The sequence below is a fragment of the Carlito syrichta genome, unplaced genomic scaffold (genome assembly GCF_000164805.1).
Source record: "Carlito syrichta isolate Samal-C Ts95f unplaced genomic scaffold, Tarsius_syrichta-2.0.1 Scaffold215435, whole genome shotgun sequence".
Taxonomy (NCBI): Eukaryota; Metazoa; Chordata; class Mammalia; order Primates; family Tarsiidae; genus Carlito; species Carlito syrichta.
Window position 1 is genome coordinate 12,122 of NW_007159531.1, and position 18,136 is coordinate 30,257.

The following is an 18,136-nucleotide window of genomic DNA, read 5'->3' on the forward strand; positions in this document are numbered from 1 at the left end:
TAGGAAATATAAAGCAGAACAGGAGGGAAATATCATGGAGTTCAGCTATAGTATCTATGTGGCCAAATCTACAAAGCAGGAGAAATCTTCTAGATATAAAACTACATTTATGTTCATTAATTTAAAGGTAGAAAGAAGTTAAAGATAAATAGGGAGTTTACTCAGAGATATATCCCTCTTTACAGGTGAATTTTGGTTTGCACATAAAAAGTAATAGTGGTAACCAGAGACCCTGATCCAAGCAATTCTTAATATCTCCTTGCTCCAGAATGTCATTCTATAAGATTTCCTTTTTAGAGAGAACAAATTTTTCCACTGGAAATAGCCAAATATGTCTTTATTTATGGAATGCCTGAATTACACAGAAAATTATTAGATTTTCTAAATAGTTATTATAGCCTCCATTTAGTGAGAGACTTACTGGTAAGTGCTCTCCCAAGGAGAGCATAAAACTCATAGAGCTGAACTTGGAGGTACAGAGGATGACAGACAAACTGGACAACAGCACACTGAGCAGGAAAACAAAACAAGGTGACATAATGTTGTACTTAGGTACTTTTAAAAGTTACACATATATTTCCTTGATTTCAGTTGACATGAATAGGTTTGTATTTCAGATACTAGAAGAAAATGCAGTCTTTTACAAAATATTTGTTCAGTAGAAGGTATAATCTTGTCTTTTCTTCTGAACATGGCTTAGTTTATAGATTTGTCATTTTTTACTTGACCTGAAACAGATTTTAAAATTACACTTAATTAGCTTGCAATGTGAAACAAAATGAAACTAGCTTTTAAAACAACAGACATGGAATAAGTCAGAATGTTTCAGCCTGCACCAGCCATTAATTAAACACTAATGTTGCTAATATGTCAATTCAAATATTCTCTCCTCCTTTTTTTCATATTTAAAGCTGTGAGGTCACATTTTCCATATAATCAGTACTATTGTTTCTAGTTTTGCCATCAACTAGAGTATCGTTGAATAAACAGCTGAAACTCTCGCTTCACTTTTTTCATTGAACAATGATGGGTCATATCAGAGTTTCCATCCAGACCCAACGTTGTGTGCGATGAAGATGCTTAGAGGGGATGTAATAGAGGGGACATGGGGAGAGAAAAGGAGGGACAGATGGAGCACTGTTAGTCCAAAAAAATCGTAGTAGTGCATCAGGTGGAAATAACGGTAAAAGCAAGAATTCAAGTTTAGTCTGGGTTCAGCGGTGCCTGTAGTCCAGTTACTTTGTAGGCTAAGCCAGGAGGACTGTTCGAGCCCAGGAGTTCAAGGTCAGTCTGAGCAACATAGTGATAACCCATCTTTTAGAAAAATATTTTAAAAATAAGCAAAACACATAATCTTAAAAAGCAAAAAAAATTCAATTCTCAATCGCCTTACCCCTAGATTATACTGTTGTCACTTTCTCTAGTTTTATCTCCCTCCAATCCATTTTACAAAGAAAGCCAAGTAATTCTCTCCTACTCTAAAGTCTTCTAATGGTCTCCCACTGCCCAGAAGATAAAGCCCAACTGTCTAAGCTTACAATTCAGTAGTTTTCATGAAATGATAACACATTAAATTTTCAACTGTGTTTTCTACTGTGCCTTAAACAAACTCAACTACAGTCAGCTAGATGAGTACTGGCTACTTCCTGATTGCTACATTTGGACCTTTCTTCATCATATTGTACTTTGCTAAGAATTTCCTTTTACTTTGGCTACCCATAATTTCAGGCAATTCCTCTGTCTTTGTGATGCTTTCTCTTTATATTTAGGCTTCTCTGAGACTATACAGCAATCAGTTCATCTTTTGAGGTATATATGCTTTACTCACAAACTAGGTGGTAGGCTCCTTAAAGACAGGTACAGTCTAAAGCCTCTGTACCTAGGAGAGTGCTATGTTTATGCACCATAGATATCAGTCACAAATGGCAAGGGATATTGTGTTACACTACCTAACTAGGTTAAGTATCTGAAGGTTTTAAAACCCACAACCTCTTTTGATAAACACTAGATAGCCACAAAATAGTCACAAGCAATAGACTACAACTGGACCTATATCTAATTCAATATATAAAAAATAACTCAAAATGGATCACAGAACTAAATGTTAGAGCTAAATCTAAAAAATTCTTAGAAGAAAACATACAATTAAATCTTGGTGACCTTGGATTAGGCAATGATTTCTTAGATATGGCATGGAAATCACAAGCAACAAAGGAGAAATAGACAAATTGAACTCAATCAAGAAAAAGTCTTTTGTGTTTCAAAAGATGTAATTAAGAAAATGAAAAAACAATCTATAGAATGTGAGTAAATATCAGATGCATATTTTTGATAAGGGACTAGGATCGAGAACACATAAAGTCATATAACTAAACAATAAAAGGAAGCAACTTAAAAATGAGCAAATAGGTATTTCTCCAAAAAATGCACAAATGGACAGTAAGCACACAAAAAGATGCTTAACATTATTAGTAATTAGATAAATCCAAATCAGAATACATTAAGATACCACATCACACTCATTAGGATGGCTAAAGATTTTTTTACAAGACAGGAAAAAACATGAACATGAATATGGAGAAATTGGGAATTCTTATATACTGTTGGTGGGAATATAAAATATAAAACAGTTTGGAAGTTCTTCAATGGTTAGACATACAATTACCATATAACCTAGCAATATACCAAATAAAAATGAAAACATGTGGCCACTCAAAAAATTTGTACACAACAGTTCATTTCATCTCTATTTATAATAGCCCAAAAGAGTAGAAACCCAAATGTCCATCGACTAATGAATAGATTAAGTTTGTATCCATACAATGGAATATTATTCCACCCTAAAATGAAACAAAATGCTGGTACATGTTACAACATGGATGAACACTGAAAAGTGAGCCTTGCTAAGTGACAGAAGTCAGACACAAAAGACATCATATATTCTATGATTTTATTTATGAAATGTTCAGTGCAGGCAAACCCACAGAAAAAGAAAGCAGATTTGTGGTTGCCAGGACTCGGGAAAGGGAGGAATGGGAAGTGACTGCTAACAGGTACAATGTCTCTTTTTGGGGTGGCAAAATGTTCTAAAATTAGTTAACAGTGATGATAACACAACTTTGTGAATATGAAAGGGGAATCTAAAAAGCCCAGTATTTATTTATTAAAAAGTTTTTATTTATTCTTACATGTTTAAACTTCAGTCATCTTCGGTACTCTCTGATGGAATATGCCTACCAAGACACTTTTTCACTGCTCCAGTTTTTGAACTCATCAATTTTGATGCCTTTTAGAATTTCTGCAGTTTTTCTTTCACCTCTTCCACATCACAGCCTCTCACAACAACACTAGTTGGTGCACTGATGCCAGTGGATTCCTAGAACACTTGCCTAGTAGGGGAAACCTGTCCTACAAGAAGTCTGCTCTCCAAAAAATAATTCCTGTTTTTTGGGGGTCCCCCTCATATACTGCAAACCACTGAATTGTACCTTTTAAAATGGTGACTTTTATAGTTAATGATCGTGAAAGTGAGGTACTTTTGTGCAATTGCCCATAATCCATCCCTGTAATACACTTTTCATATGTCAAATTTTCATTTTTTCTTCTTCTTAAAAATTTATTTATTTTAAAAATTTGGGGTACAACTTAGGATTAGGTATACAGGTGGTCATCACACAGGTAGGGTTTGGACCTCCCTTTTGTCCCCACTTTTCCTGTTTTGAGGTCAGGGACCCTTTTTAATGTGAAAAACTATTTTCACAGTCTAGGCATACCTTTGAGATATTGTAAGCTCAATTCCAGACCGCCACAATAAAGCCAATATCACAATAAAAAAATAAATAAGATAAAATAAAATGGTGAATTTCATGTCATGAAAATTGTATCTCAATAAAGCTGTTACTTTTAAAAATTCTTACATATGCCCACTACCAAAATTCTGGTATGTGTACTTTCCTTGCTCTCAGGATGGCATTCCCACAGGAGGCTTTTCTCCAAAGATAAAATTATAATATTGAAAATGCTTTTTAAATTTCCACTACTTTATCTCCCAGGACATGCCTTTCTAGATAAGAATCCTTGGTCAAAATCAAAGTCAAAGGCACAGTAATTACATAAAATGTAACGACTGATGATGGTGGTATTAAGATTAGTATTAGACATTCCCTACAGAGACAATTCAGTTATTAAAAGTTATAACTAATACTGAAACTAATAATTAACTTATTGTAGGGACAAGGGCTGATCAAGTTGCCCAGGCTGGTCTCAAACCCCTGGTCTCAGGCAATCCTCTCTCCTCAGCCTCCCAAAGTGCTGGGATTACATGCTTGAGCCACCATCCCTGACTGAAACCAAAAATTAAACTAGGGAGCTGTGTTATGAATTAGTGCTTGTAACAAAGTTAATGACTAATGAATATTGTTAAAATCAGAGTATCTCAGAAATAACAACATTTAACTTAATTTCCATCTTTTCAGACATTCAAATCATTTTGTCCAAAACTTACGTGGTGTAGCCATTTTTGTGAGGATAGGAGTCACAATATATTCTGATTGCTGGCTCTGTTCAAAGAGCTAATTAATGGAAGCATCTGAATGAATTTCCAGCCATTCGTTTTTTGTGTGACACACATTGAGGATGGCGTTATAGGAACAGAAGTAGAGAATACTTTCTATGTATTTACTAAAAAATAAAACTATACAATATCTATAAATTGGCACTAACAACAGAACTTTCTGTGGTAATAAAAATAGTCTATACCTTCATTGCCTAATACAGTAGCCATTAGAAATATATAGCCATTGACTATAAGATATATGGTTGCTAATGTTACTGAGAAACTGAGTTTTCAATTTTGTTTATTTATTTATTTATTTGAGTTGGAGTCTCACTTCATTGCCCAGACTGCAATGCATTTATATGCCCATGACCACCCCAGTGTCAACCTGCTGGGCTCAAGCAATCCTTCCGCTTCAGCCTTTCAAGTAACCGAAACTACAGGGGAACTCTATCATGGCTCACTAATTTTTTAAAAAATTATTATTGTAGTACTGCCAAGTTGCCCAGACTGTTCTCAAACCATTGGACTTAGGCAATCCTTTCACCTCAGCCTCCCAAAATGTTGGAATTACAGGCTTGAGCCACCACTCCTGGCCCTAATTTTAAATAATTCAAATTTGAATATCCACATGTAGCTAGTGGTTACCATATCAGGCAGTGCAGCTCTAACATAAGTGGAATGTGAATATAAGAAAACTCACCATCAAGAGTCATGAAGGGAAACTGCCAAGGGTGGGGGCATACCTAATCAACAAGGGTACATGCATAATGAATATTTGTATACCTAACCTTGAATTGTACCCCACATATTTAAAATAGTTTTAAAAATAAAATAAAAAGAGTCATGAAGACTTGCACCTGTCTATATTTTCTACCTAATTCTTTATTTTCATCAAGCCCTGTAGCAAAAAGAAGTGTTTGCAAAGGTTGTAACAGAATAGCTGGGTGGTACAAGCTGCACACAATTCAAGAGACAATGCTGACAATTTATTCCCTCTAAATGATTCACAGGAAGAGGAAGAAAAGTCCACCTGACTGAAAACCTCTTAGTTTGCATCATATAACCATCTTATTGCACACATGCACCAAATGTCTGATGTCTAATTTAAGATATTTGTTTTACCATGGTTCATTACAATAAAGAGAAATAAATAAATGTATGGTGCGTCTTGTCCTTACTATGAAATAATAAGCAGCAGTATATGCAGAAGTATGCAGAAGAAAGTGGACTTGGAAAGGTGTTTATAATATATTATTAAGAGGGGAAGAGGGGGAAAAGTAAACTAAAAAGTAATATATAGTATGATCACTTTTTTATAAAAACAAAATCATAAAATTTCTATTCTATTTCTGCATACATATGCTTACAAAAGTGAAGGAAAAAATATGATAAAATTAACTAAAAATTGTTATCAGAACCACAGGGTAATAAGACTGCAGACAAAAAAGGGAAAACCATTAAGTTTGCTTTGGACATTTTCATTTTTTTCTAATTATTATGTGTACATAATATTTTCTAGTTCAAATAACCAAATTTTTAAACATTGAAACAGAAAGACTTTTCTAGTAACTAGTTTGACAATGTGCTACTTCTTTGCACCAGGAAAATTTTGTTTTTCAGATCTCATAGCTCTGATAGCTATTCTAATAAAATTTGCCCGTAATTTATTTTCCACAAGATCTGAAGTGTCTTACAAGACACATGTGTAATGTGTCGCTTATCAAGTTCATGGACTTGGTAATGTCTTGACCTTTCAGCAATACCTAATTCTTCTTCATATGAACTGTAAGTCACAGGAAATGTACAGAGTATCCTGCACACACAAAAAAGGCATGAAATAATTTAAAATCAAATTACATTTCTGATTCCTTGAGCATTTGAAAAGAAAATTTTTTTTGTAGAGATGAGATCTCACTGTGCTGCCCAGGTTTGTCTTGAAATCATGAGCTTTTTGTGTGTGTGTGTGTGTGTGTGTCAGAATCTCTGTTGTCCAGTCTGAGAGCAATGGCACACTCATGGCCACCACAGTCTCGACCTGCTAGGCCCAGGCAATCCTTCCACCTCAGCCTTCCAAGTAGTTGGGACTACAGGCATGTGCCACCCCACCTGGCTAATTTTTTGATTTATTGTAGAGATGAGGTCTCACTAAGTTGCCCAGGCTGGTCTCGAACCCGTGGGCTCAGGCAATCCTTTCATCTTGGCCTCCCAAAATAGTGGGATTATAGGTGTGAGAACTGCACCCGGCCTTAAGCATATTTTTAATGTCCATACAAAGCAAAGCATAGTAGCACTAGTCTACAGGCATACTTAGATATAGGACTCAGATATATGGCAAGCTGGTTTTATAACCAGCTATCTTTATATCTGTGTATCTTTTTTCTGATTCTGGAAAATTTGATACAATAAAAAATATGTAATTATTTGTACATATACAGGGAGGGGGATCTTCAAAACACAGAATTGGTTTTAGGAGGGCAGGTCTTTGTAGTACAGGCTTCCCCCACTAGGTAAGTGTTCTAGGAATCCATCAGTATCAGCATACCAGCTTGCACTGTTTTAAGAGGCTGCATTTGACTTCAGTGATTTTTGTTGTTGTTTTTGGAGTTTCGTGTACTGCATTTGTCCATTTTATGATGGGTGATTTATGAGCATACCTGCCCACACACAGCAATTTTTGACCAAAAATGGCATGATTCCCATACTCCACTCTCTCTATTCACCTGATCTTGCCCTGAGCAAGTTTTTTTTTTTGTTTCCCTGGATGAAAAAAGTTCTCAAATTGAAATATTTTGCTGATGTGGAAGAGGTGAAACAAAAAATGGCAGAAGCACTAAAAGGCATCAAAATTGATAAGGCGAAATAGCATCTCAATAGGTGTATTGCATCAACTGGGAGAGTACTTTGAAGGTGACTAAAGGTTAAGCATGAAATAATAAATATACAATTTTTATAAATAAACTCTGGGTTTTTGAGTACACTCAATAGATAAAATAAAAATATATGCTAAACTTTGAAGGAAAGCAATGAAATGGATACAGCAGAACCCACTATGCAACAGAGCCAGAACACAACCAATACTATTAATCCAGCTTGTGTGTCCTTCTTCATCTCATCTCCTGCCTGTCTCAAGAGAAAATTACAATCTGTACTTATCTTCCCGAGCCTTTGGGAGGTTGAGGTGAGTGGATTGCCTGAACCCGTGGGTTTGAGACCCGCTTGGGCAGCGAGACCTCATCTGTACAATAAATCAAAAAATCAGCTGGGTGTGGTAGCACATGCCTGTAATTATGGCTACTCGGAAGGCTGAGGTGGAAGGATCGCCAGAACCCAGCAGGTGAGGCTGCGGTGGCTGACAGAGGCCACTGCACTCCAGTCTAGGCAACCAAGTGAGACTCCAACTCAAAACAAAACAAAACAAAACAATCTGTACTTATCCCTCTTCTTTGCTTTTTAAATATTTTTACCCACATATTTAGGCATCCCCCCCAAAATAGTTTGATTTTGCTTGTTTTTGAGCTTTACAAAAATCTTTGCAGTCTTTGGTGTTTGTTTTTCACTGAGTACTACATTTCTAAGATTCATCCATGCTGCTGAATATGATACTTAGTACATTTCTATGTCACTTTATAAAACTATTTCATTTAATTTTTTGATCAGTCTATCCTCTATCAGTAGTTTATGAAGAAAGGAAGGAAGCAGGGGAGAAATAAATGGAGGAAGAAGGAAAGAAAGAAAGGAGGAGGAAAGAAGGAACAGTAAGGATTATCATTTACTTCTAGAACAACAGTATAGAAATTAAAATGTAAGAAAAATTTTCAAAAGACTTCAGAAAAAGCAGTAATCACAATACAGTACCTTGTCTTCCTTAAGAAGCTTCCCTGATCCCTTTTCTGTATCAGTAATGGCTAAAGAAACCTTGGCAATATATTTTTTCAGAGACAACTTTGCATCTGAAAGAATGGACAGTAAAACAAAAAATAATAAGACAAAGACCAAAAAATATACTCACCTATTTATAATGTAGTCTAACATATTCGTTGCTTTATCAATATGGTGTGTGGGGGATTTATTATGGTTGCTTTCATTGAATTTCAGAAAGATAACACTCAACCAGCACAGCACTTGAGGTACTCAATAAATTACAATCTGTAATTATCCCTCTTCTTTGCTTTTTAAATATTTTTACCCACATATGCTCTAGAAACTAAAGCCTTTGAAGAACAAATGAAATATAAAATACGACCACTGATTCCAAAGAGGCCATATTCTATTAAAAGAAAGTAACAACAAAAAGCATTTATTTTCGGTCTTTCAAATAAATTCCAAAACCAGATGTTCTAACTAAAAAACAACAACAACGTTGTTGAAAATAATCCCATTTACTATAGGTCCCACAGTAATGTTTATCACAAAAATTTGAAAATCTATTTAAATAAAATTATAACACCTTGCTGAGAGAAATGAAATACTCAAATAAATGGAAGGACTTACCATATTTCTAGATGGGACAACTAAACATTGTAAACTGTAAATTAATCCCAAATGAAGTTAAAGTTTGATGTCTTGGTTTCCTTTAGGTGCTATATCACATTGCCACAAATTTTCTTGCTTAAAACAATACATAAGTATCCTCTTATATATGTATCCCAGAGGTCAGAAGTCTGAAACTGGTTTCACTGAACTCAAGTCAAGGTATCAGCAGGCTGATTTCTCCTGGAGGATCTGAGGTGAGAATCTGTTTCTTATACTTTTTCAATTTTTAGCGGATTCAGTTTCTAGTATTACTTGGCTTGTGGCCCCCTTCCTCTCTTTTCAAATACATTACTCCAGTCTCTGTGTCCATCATCAAATCACCTTCTCCTCTTCTGTGTCAAATATACCTCTTCCTTCCACCTACAAGGACACTGTGATTATGTTTCGATCCCACTGGGATAATCTCCCAAGTCATGTAAGTATCTGCAAAGTTCCTTCTCTCATGAAATAGCATTCATGGGTTCCAGGGATTCGGATCTGAGTATCTTTGATAGCCATTATTCAGCTCATCACAATCAGCTCTCTGCTTCACCCCCTAGAATTCACATCTAACTCATGTGCAAAATATATCAGCTCCATTCTAAATTCCCTAAAAGTCTGGACCCATTACAATATCAATTCATGTTCAAATTCCCACCTAATATCAACTCAAAAGTCTCAAATCTTATAATCTAAATCAGCTAAACAAGGTATGAGTGAGACTCTGCATATGATCCATCATGCAGGAAAATTCTCCTCTATCTATGGACTTCTGAAACCAGAAATCAAGTTATCTTCATCCAAAATACAAGAGTAGGACAGGCATGGGATAATAGTTAAAGGCACTGTCATACAAAAAGGAGGAATATGGAAGGAAGAGAGGAGTTGCCAGTTCCAAGCAATTTTGAAATCCAGTATGACAAATTCCACTAAGGTTTCAAGGCCTGGAAATAACCGTCTGTGGCACAAGACTCTGGTCCTGAGGTCTTACCGCTGGGTCCGAGGTTCCATCTCTGAATCATTCTTCCCTTTTCATGAAAGATATAATGTGTTTGTAGCTAATTTATTTTACTAGTTTGTTGTTCATTTTGACCTCTCTCTGGCCCTTTGTCCACACTGGTGTTTTTACTGGCATAACATTCTCAGAAGCCTTGTGAATGTCCCTGCATGTCACAGAGATGCACTCCATTAGATGAAAGACTCCTTCATAGGTCCCCTGTGAATACTCTCATTCCCATTCCTGACTTCTGCTGAGATGGCTCAGGAGATCCATGAATCTGATCTAATCTAACCTAATCTTTTCACCAAGAACAAAAGGCTCCAGTACCACATCCTTGACTTTCTCTCCAGAGCTTACTTTCTTGACAGTGAATATCTTAACGTTAGCACCTTTTACAGTCTGGAGAGGCTGAGAATTTCCCAAATCATCAAGTACTGTCCTTTTTGCTCAACAGTTCTTCCCTCTATTCATCTCTCTCCTCTCACATTTCACTATAAGCAGCAAAAAGAAACCAGGTCTTGCTTCCAATGCTTTGCTTGGAAATCTCTTTAGCTAAGGTGTTCAGCCTTCCACATAATGGCAGGACACAGTTCAGCTGAACTGTCTCTGTGCCTTATTTTCAGCTTCTTATAATATGCTCCTCCTCCTTTCTGAGTCACCAGTAGTAGAGCACATTAACACTCCCATCAGTATTCTGTTTAAAGTAACTTCCATATTCTTTAGCACAACAGAGGCTTTCTCAGTTGTGCTCCTTATTTCCTGCTGAGCCCTCAACTGCGGTGCATTAATGTCCATAATTCTACCAACAGACTCTTGAAAACAATCTAAATCTGTCAGGCAATGTAAAACTTCTTCCAGCCTCAATGACCCAATTTCCCTGCCACTTCCACATTTCTAGATGTTTGTTACAGCAGCACCCCACTTCCAGGTACCAAAATCGGTGTTAGTTCCTATGTTTGTTGTAACAAATCATCACAAAATTGGAGGCTTAAAACAACAATAATTTATTGTTTTATGTTCTGGAGGCCAGAAATCCTAAATCAGTTTCACTGAACAAAAGTCAAGGTGTTGCCAAGGTTCCTTCCTTCTGGACGTTCTGAGGGAAGAATCTGTTCCTTACCTTTTTCAGCTTCTAGTGTTCCTTGTCTTATGGCCCCATCTTTATAATTTCAAAGCACATCATCCCAGTCTCTGCTTGCATCATCACATCACCTTCTCCATCCCTGTATCAAGTATCATTCTACTTCCCTTTTACATTTAGGTCCCATTTGGATAAGAAATGATAATCTTGCCATCTGAAAATCATATCTGTAAAGTCCCTTTCACCATATAACATCCAACATTTCCAGCGATTTTTACCCTGATATCTTTGGAGCTGCTATCTGGCCTACTATAGTTGGTATACACAATATCATGAAACTCCAAATAGGAATATTTGTGAGACTTGATGAAATCACTCTAAAGCTCAGTTGTGTCATCTATAGCATTTAGTAATCTCTTTTATTTTATTTTATTTTTTTGAGTTGGAGTCTCACTCTGTCGCCCAGACTGGGAGTGCAGTGGCCGCTCCCGGTCACCACAGCCTCGACCTGCTGGGCTCCGGCGATCCGTTCACCTCAGCCTTCCAAGTAGCCAGAATTACAGGCATGCGCTACCACAGCCGGCTGATTTTTTGATTTATTGTAGAGATGAGGTCTCTCTGTCCAGGCAGGTCTCTAACCCGCGGGCTCAGGTGGGTTCACCTCAGCCTCCCAAAGGCATGGGATTACAGGCTGAGCCACTGAGCCTGGCTAAAGTAATATCTTTAAGCCTCATTGCCTATCTGAAAAGTAGACGTAATTCAAGCACCTTCCACAGTCCAATGCAGACCCTGGAATGGTATACATGATTGGACCAGCTAACTGATCTTCTTGTCTCCAACTCTTCACAGCTTTACATCTATTAGTCATGTTGCAAGCAGAAATAAATCCTAAAATGGAATCCAAGATTTAGGTTTTGGTTCCACTAGTTGGGAGAACTGGAGTCACTGGTGGTTCCAGAATTTCAATGCGTATTTAGTGAAGAAATTAGATGAAAAGGGAGACTAAAAAATTTGTCATGAAATGACACCTACATAACAAGCTCACTGTTTTTGCTGACAGCACATATTTATTTGGGCTGATTTAGTGGAGAAAGGAGTTTATTGCAAGAATTCCCTTAATGCCACCATACCTTCAACACTCTAACCTTGGTTTCATCATCTATAAAACTGAAGTGTTGTTTCCAGGTTCTTGCTATTGTGAACAATGCTGCAGTAAACATACGTGTGCAGGTATTTTTTTTTTATAGAGTGATTTGTGTTCTTCAGGGTATATTCCCAGTAGGGGGATTGCAGGGTCATATGGAAGGTCAATTTTTAGAGCTTTTAGGAATCGCCACACTGCTTTCCACAGAGGTTGCACTAGTTTACACTCCCACCAACAGTGTAGAAGTGTTCCCTTTTCACCACACCCTCTCCAGCAGAGGACTGGATTAAAAAAATGTGGTACATATACACGATGGAATACTACGCAGCCATAAAAAAGAACAAAATCATGAATTTCGCTGCAACCTGGATGGAACTAGAGTCTATAATACTGAGTGACCTCTCACAAAAACAAAAATCCGAATATCACATGTTCTCACTCATATAATGGACCTTGAACATCCAATGCAATACTATGAGAAAATGACGGATGGTACTGGGAAACTATGGGGGGGAGGGGGATGGGATTAACAGTAGCAAATATCTGTCGGGGGATGGGAAAACACTTTTTATTTACAGGGTGCCTGAATGAAACGTCATTGTACACCTAACCCTTAACTGTACCCCACAAAACCATAATAAAAAATACTGATTAATGAAAAAAAAAAAAAAAACTGAAGTGTTATAATGCATCCTCATAGAGATGTTGTGAGGATTATAGTATATAGTATACACTGTATACTATAGTATGCAGTATAACCCACAACATAATAGAATATAATATACAGCATATTGTATATATAGTATAATGCATGCAAATATCTTGGCATAGTGCCTGCAATATAATAAAGCACTCAATAAACTCTTCTTCTCAAACCTCTTTGACTCCCTATTACCTAAAATACAGGACCTGCCAAGACATGCCTAGCCACAAGCAATCTTTCCAGTGTCATCACCTCCAACATTCATTCAGAGAGTCTGTCTATTATCAACTTCCTGCTCCCTAGGCCCCAGATATCAATATGGCTCCCTCCTTCGCTTCCTTCGGTACTCTGCTCAAGCATCACCTTATCAAAAAGCCTTTCCTAACATCCCAATATAAAACTCTCTCTCTCTCTCTCTCTCTCTCTCTCTCACACACACACACACACACACACACAGGCAACTTCCTACACCCCCTTACCATTCTATTTTCTCCACAGCACTTCACAGATATTGACATACAGACTTAGAGACATACAATTTTTCCCTATTAGAAAGTAAGCTCCTTGAAGGTAACAATTCTGTTTAGTGCTGAATTGTGTATGAATTCTCAGCTTCTGTAACAGAATTTAGTACACAGTTGACTCAAATATCTGTTGTATGAAAGTTTACACAAAATTTATTTGCTTGTTTTGTTTTCTCAATCTGAGATGCCCTCTCTGCACTGCCACTTATCAAAATTCTACTCACTCTTCAAGGTCCACTCACATATACTTCTTATATGAAACTTCCCAATTCAGCCACGCAGAACTCATTGTTCTCTCAATTGTTATGTGTTTATAATTGTATTTAGTTCTCATTTCACTCTATCGTGTACCTTTTTTTGAGAAAGCAGGATTTATTGAGAGGGCAGAAAAGCTCCCACAGTGGGAGGTGACCTGAAGGGTTGCCCCATCTTGTAATTATTATTATCTTGGTTTTTGCTTTTATCTCTAGATTATAAACTCCTTAAACTAGGGTCTATGTTCCATCTTTCTATCATCTATCATGCCACCTTCCTCACCCACTACCTGATAGCAGCAACACCACCATAGGAACTTATATTTAAAGAGATAGGCACTCAATATTTGAACTATTTGAAGGAAAAGGCATTTCAGAACAAAAAAAATGAAGCAGATGCTAAGGTATGTAAAGCGGTATACTATTTTTTCAGTAGATATAAAGTTGCTACTTCAGAAGAAGAGTTGGAGGAAATACAAGTAAATTGTTTCCATGAAATGCTGTTAATATGATCACAGTTTAAGTTATTAGCTGCCAAATATTAGTAAAGTCTTGTTTTTAAGAAAACTGAATAAGCTCAAACTATTCTTGTAAAGAGCAAAAAAAAGTATCTAAGAAAACCAAGGTGATAGGTTAGTTATATAATACCTTTTAATTGGTTCATCTTTTGTGGTTCTTTATGATGTCACTGAATCCATCCTTGAGTCACTATGACTGATGATGTTACAATGATCATCAGTGTATACATTGCCGGGTATATTTTTGCTGACTTGCAAGATTGTCTAAATGCCTTTACTGAAGTTCCATATTAACGAATAATTCTGAGCATTTTCTGCTGTCTTTAACCAATTTTCTAGATATAAATTTTTTTCCAATTGAAAGAGAAAGATGTCTAATCAAGAACTATCCCCAATTTTTTCGCTGCTGTTTATCTGCTTCTTTAGGGAGAGCTTCTGCATTTGTGATGGAACTCTCTGGAAAATGGTTGGATGGGAGCTATTTCCAGAAGAAGTATACAATCTGAAAGCTAAGTCTTCATGATCTCACTGTTTACCTTACCCTTTGAACAAACTATGCTGCAACTTTGCTAGCATGAATATTTTTCGGGGTTGTCTACATCTCATTTATATTTTCACACAAGCTCTCTTTTTAATCCTATCTATATTATCTGTGCATTACCTATGAATGAAATGGAAGAAACACCAAAGAAAGGTAAGTTAGTGATGCCAACAGTAAAAGTTTAAAAATCTGAGTTTAGAACAAGATTCCATTCCTTTAAGGAGCGGTCCCATGTTTTATTTCTCTTTGTAAACACCCCCCCATTCATCTCCAGCATTTAGCACCATGTCCTGCATATACTGGTACTCAACAAATGAGTACTGAATTAGAAGATCCTTAAAAGCATCTAGTCCCCCTCTGTTTCAATTTACAAAATACATATGTATAGGAATGAATGTATAGGAGATGAAGTTATCTGTCTGTTGCTTTAGGTAATTCATATTCTCTTTCTCAGCTGCCTCCTCCACAAAAATGAAGGGTTTGAAACAAGAGATCTCTTAGAACCCTTCCAGATCTAAGAAATTTAAGTAGAAAAGGTGGCATGCATTTTTTAAATGGGCTATAAACTAATATCTAATGTTAAAATAACTTTCTGGGAAATTGAGCTTTTAAACTAATTTCACACTTTGCCAATAGATAACACCATAGTTCGAGGCAATCTTAAAAGCTTGTTGACTTAAAAAACAAACTCACTGAATTTCAGAATAATTAGATGCTTTATAAAAGTCATTTTATTTTTGAAATGACTGTGATTTTATGGTATCATATCTGGAGAAGTTTGAATAAAGGAAAACATTTTGCTAATATTCAAATAATGTCTCCAAGCAGAGTTCTCTAACCATTGAAGGCACTGATTGCTGATGGTAATAGTGATATTATATGGGACATACATAGAAGCACATTTCTTCTGCACTTCTACCTTTCTTCTATAGTAAACTTTCTTTTGTATAAATAATTGATGCGTGATGTTTCTTATAGAGTTTATGCATATAGAATACGAATTTAATTTGACTATAGTAAGATAAAATCTGGTTTTTTTCCCTTTTAGCTGAAAAAACAAACCTCCTTAGATACATGTGGTCATCATCTAGAAAGTCCTTCTAGCTATGACATTGACCAAATACTCTGCAGACTGGTGACTACAACATCACTGATGTCTGAGTACCTGAAGCTGGTGTCCCACAGTCCTTCCTCTAAGAAAATTAAGCACCAAAAATTAAAGAGGAAGAAGAGTGAAGCAGAAAGAGCCAGAGAATACTAACATATGCACATGCAAATGTAGCTCAGTTAAATACAGAAATTATAAAACAAATCTATTGGGAGGACTAATGTAAGGACAAAATTAGTTCTTCAGAAGCCTGTGTAAATTTGTTCCCACAGTCTGCGCTAAAATTTTTCAAAGAAGTCTGAATTGAAATATTACTTCCATTCAACTAAAAAAAAACCATTCTTACAAAAGTACTAGAGAAAATAATTGTATACTATGACTGCTACATGCTTAAATATTTTGTTCTTAATTGTTAGATTACTAATCGTTAGCCAATCTCTAGAATAGAAACTGAGTTTCACGTTTCAATAAATCTTTGATTTAAATAATATCTATGACCTTATTTTCCTGAGAAAATTTTATAACCACTGGAATATTTTTAATTTCTCCTCTGATTGCTAGAATACCATGGAAATGTTAAGGAACTTTTTTTTTAGTCTAAGTCTCATCCTGTCACGCAGGCTGAAGTGCAGTGGCATGCTTACAGCCGCCACATCCTCGAACTGCTGGGCTCAGGAGATCCTTCCACCTCAGCCTCCCAAGTAGCTGGAACCACAGGTGTGCCCCACTATGCCTGGCTAATTTTTTGAGTTATTGTAGAGACATCTTGCCATGCTGCCCAGGCTGGTATCGAACCCCTGAACTCTGGCAATCCTCTTGCATTTGTCTTCCAAAGTGCTGGAATTACAGGCATGAGTCACCGTTCCCAGTCTGATTAATTTTTTTGTTGTTGAGTTTGTGTCTCACTCCGCCACTCAGATTGGAGTGCAATAGCATGCTCACAGCCACCACAGCGTCAAACTGCTGGGCTCAGGTGATTCTTCCACCTCAGCCTTCCAAAGAACCGGAACTACAGGCGTGCGCTACCACACCTGGCTAATTTTTTGATTTATTGTAGAGATGAGGTCTTGCCAAGTTGCCCAGGACGTTCTCGAATCTGTGGGCTCAGGCAATCCACTCACCTCAGCCTCCCAAAGTGCTGGGATTACAGGCTTGAGCCACCACACTTGGCCCCAGGTTAATTTTTAAAAGTATAAATTTTCCCATTTTCAGTATAATAAATGATTAATTACATACCAACTTTTTAACATTCCAGACATTGTTGATAAGACACTTCAATTGTTTAAAGTATGGCTTCCATATTTTCCAAAGAAAAGCTAGGAGATGGACCTGAGACTAGGATGGAAGATTTGATTAAAACATTTCAAAAACTCCCAGAAAAATATTCCATCTCTATAACATACCTGCCATCAATATAAGGGGAAAAAATATTAGAACATAATCCTTGAGACAGTAGTAAGTAACTCTACAATTTTTAAAGTAATGGAAAAGAATAGTGTTTTCTTGAGCTACTACAGATTATTAGGAGTTTATTTCTGGTTCCACTTTCCAGACTCTCCTTCTTCCCTCCACTCCTTAGCTCAGCTCCTTGCCTCACATTTCCATAAATGCTCCATGAATTCAGAGATCTGGACTGTCACCTAACTCCCTCTAAGAGAATATATAGCAGGGATGCCCCCAAAATCCACAATTTACAAGATGTTATCTATGTATTACTTTTCAAAGTTGAATTGGATCATGGTTGCAATGTCTAATATGAGATTCACTCAAAAAAATGGTGTTAATCATGTGAATGCTATCATCACCATGTGACAAGCAGGACAATCAAATAAAATGCTGGAAGCATGGTTGTCATTTGAGGAGTTCAAAATCATTTTGAAGTGATATTTGACTCAACATCCCTTGACTTCTACCTATGGGTGTCCTTAAAGGTTGTGATGTGCTACAGAAAATCAGCTACACTAGTGGTATTTCAGTAAGAAATTGAAAGGGCATGCACAGCAAAACAAGTGGACGCTTTGGTCAGTGTTGATGAAGCAGTAGTTCCCCATAATCAGAAGTGTCTAGATGCTGATGGTAACCCTCTGAGAACCTCTTGTAATTGCAAAAGTCAAATGTGACTGGTATTCATCTTTTGTTGTCAGTATATATTGAGTATTACAATTTTACTACAGTTTTTTCCTTTCTTAAAAT

The 18,136-nt window shown here is 36.6% G+C and overlaps 1 pseudogene across 1 annotated transcript in view; it reads right to left on the reverse strand.

Moving 5' to 3' along the window:
- Positions 1-655: 655 nt before the first annotated feature.
- The window catches only part of LOC103253260, a 36,976-nt pseudogene continuing 19,495 nt past the window's right edge, over positions 656-18,136 (reverse strand). The window contains exons 3-5 of the transcript XR_503852.1: positions 8,409-8,508; positions 4,505-4,665; positions 656-728 (exon numbers count right to left, since the gene is read on the reverse strand). The product of XR_503852.1 is annotated as an ankyrin repeat domain-containing protein 45-like (transcript). The remainder of the gene's footprint in view (positions 729-4,504; positions 4,666-8,408; positions 8,509-18,136) is intronic.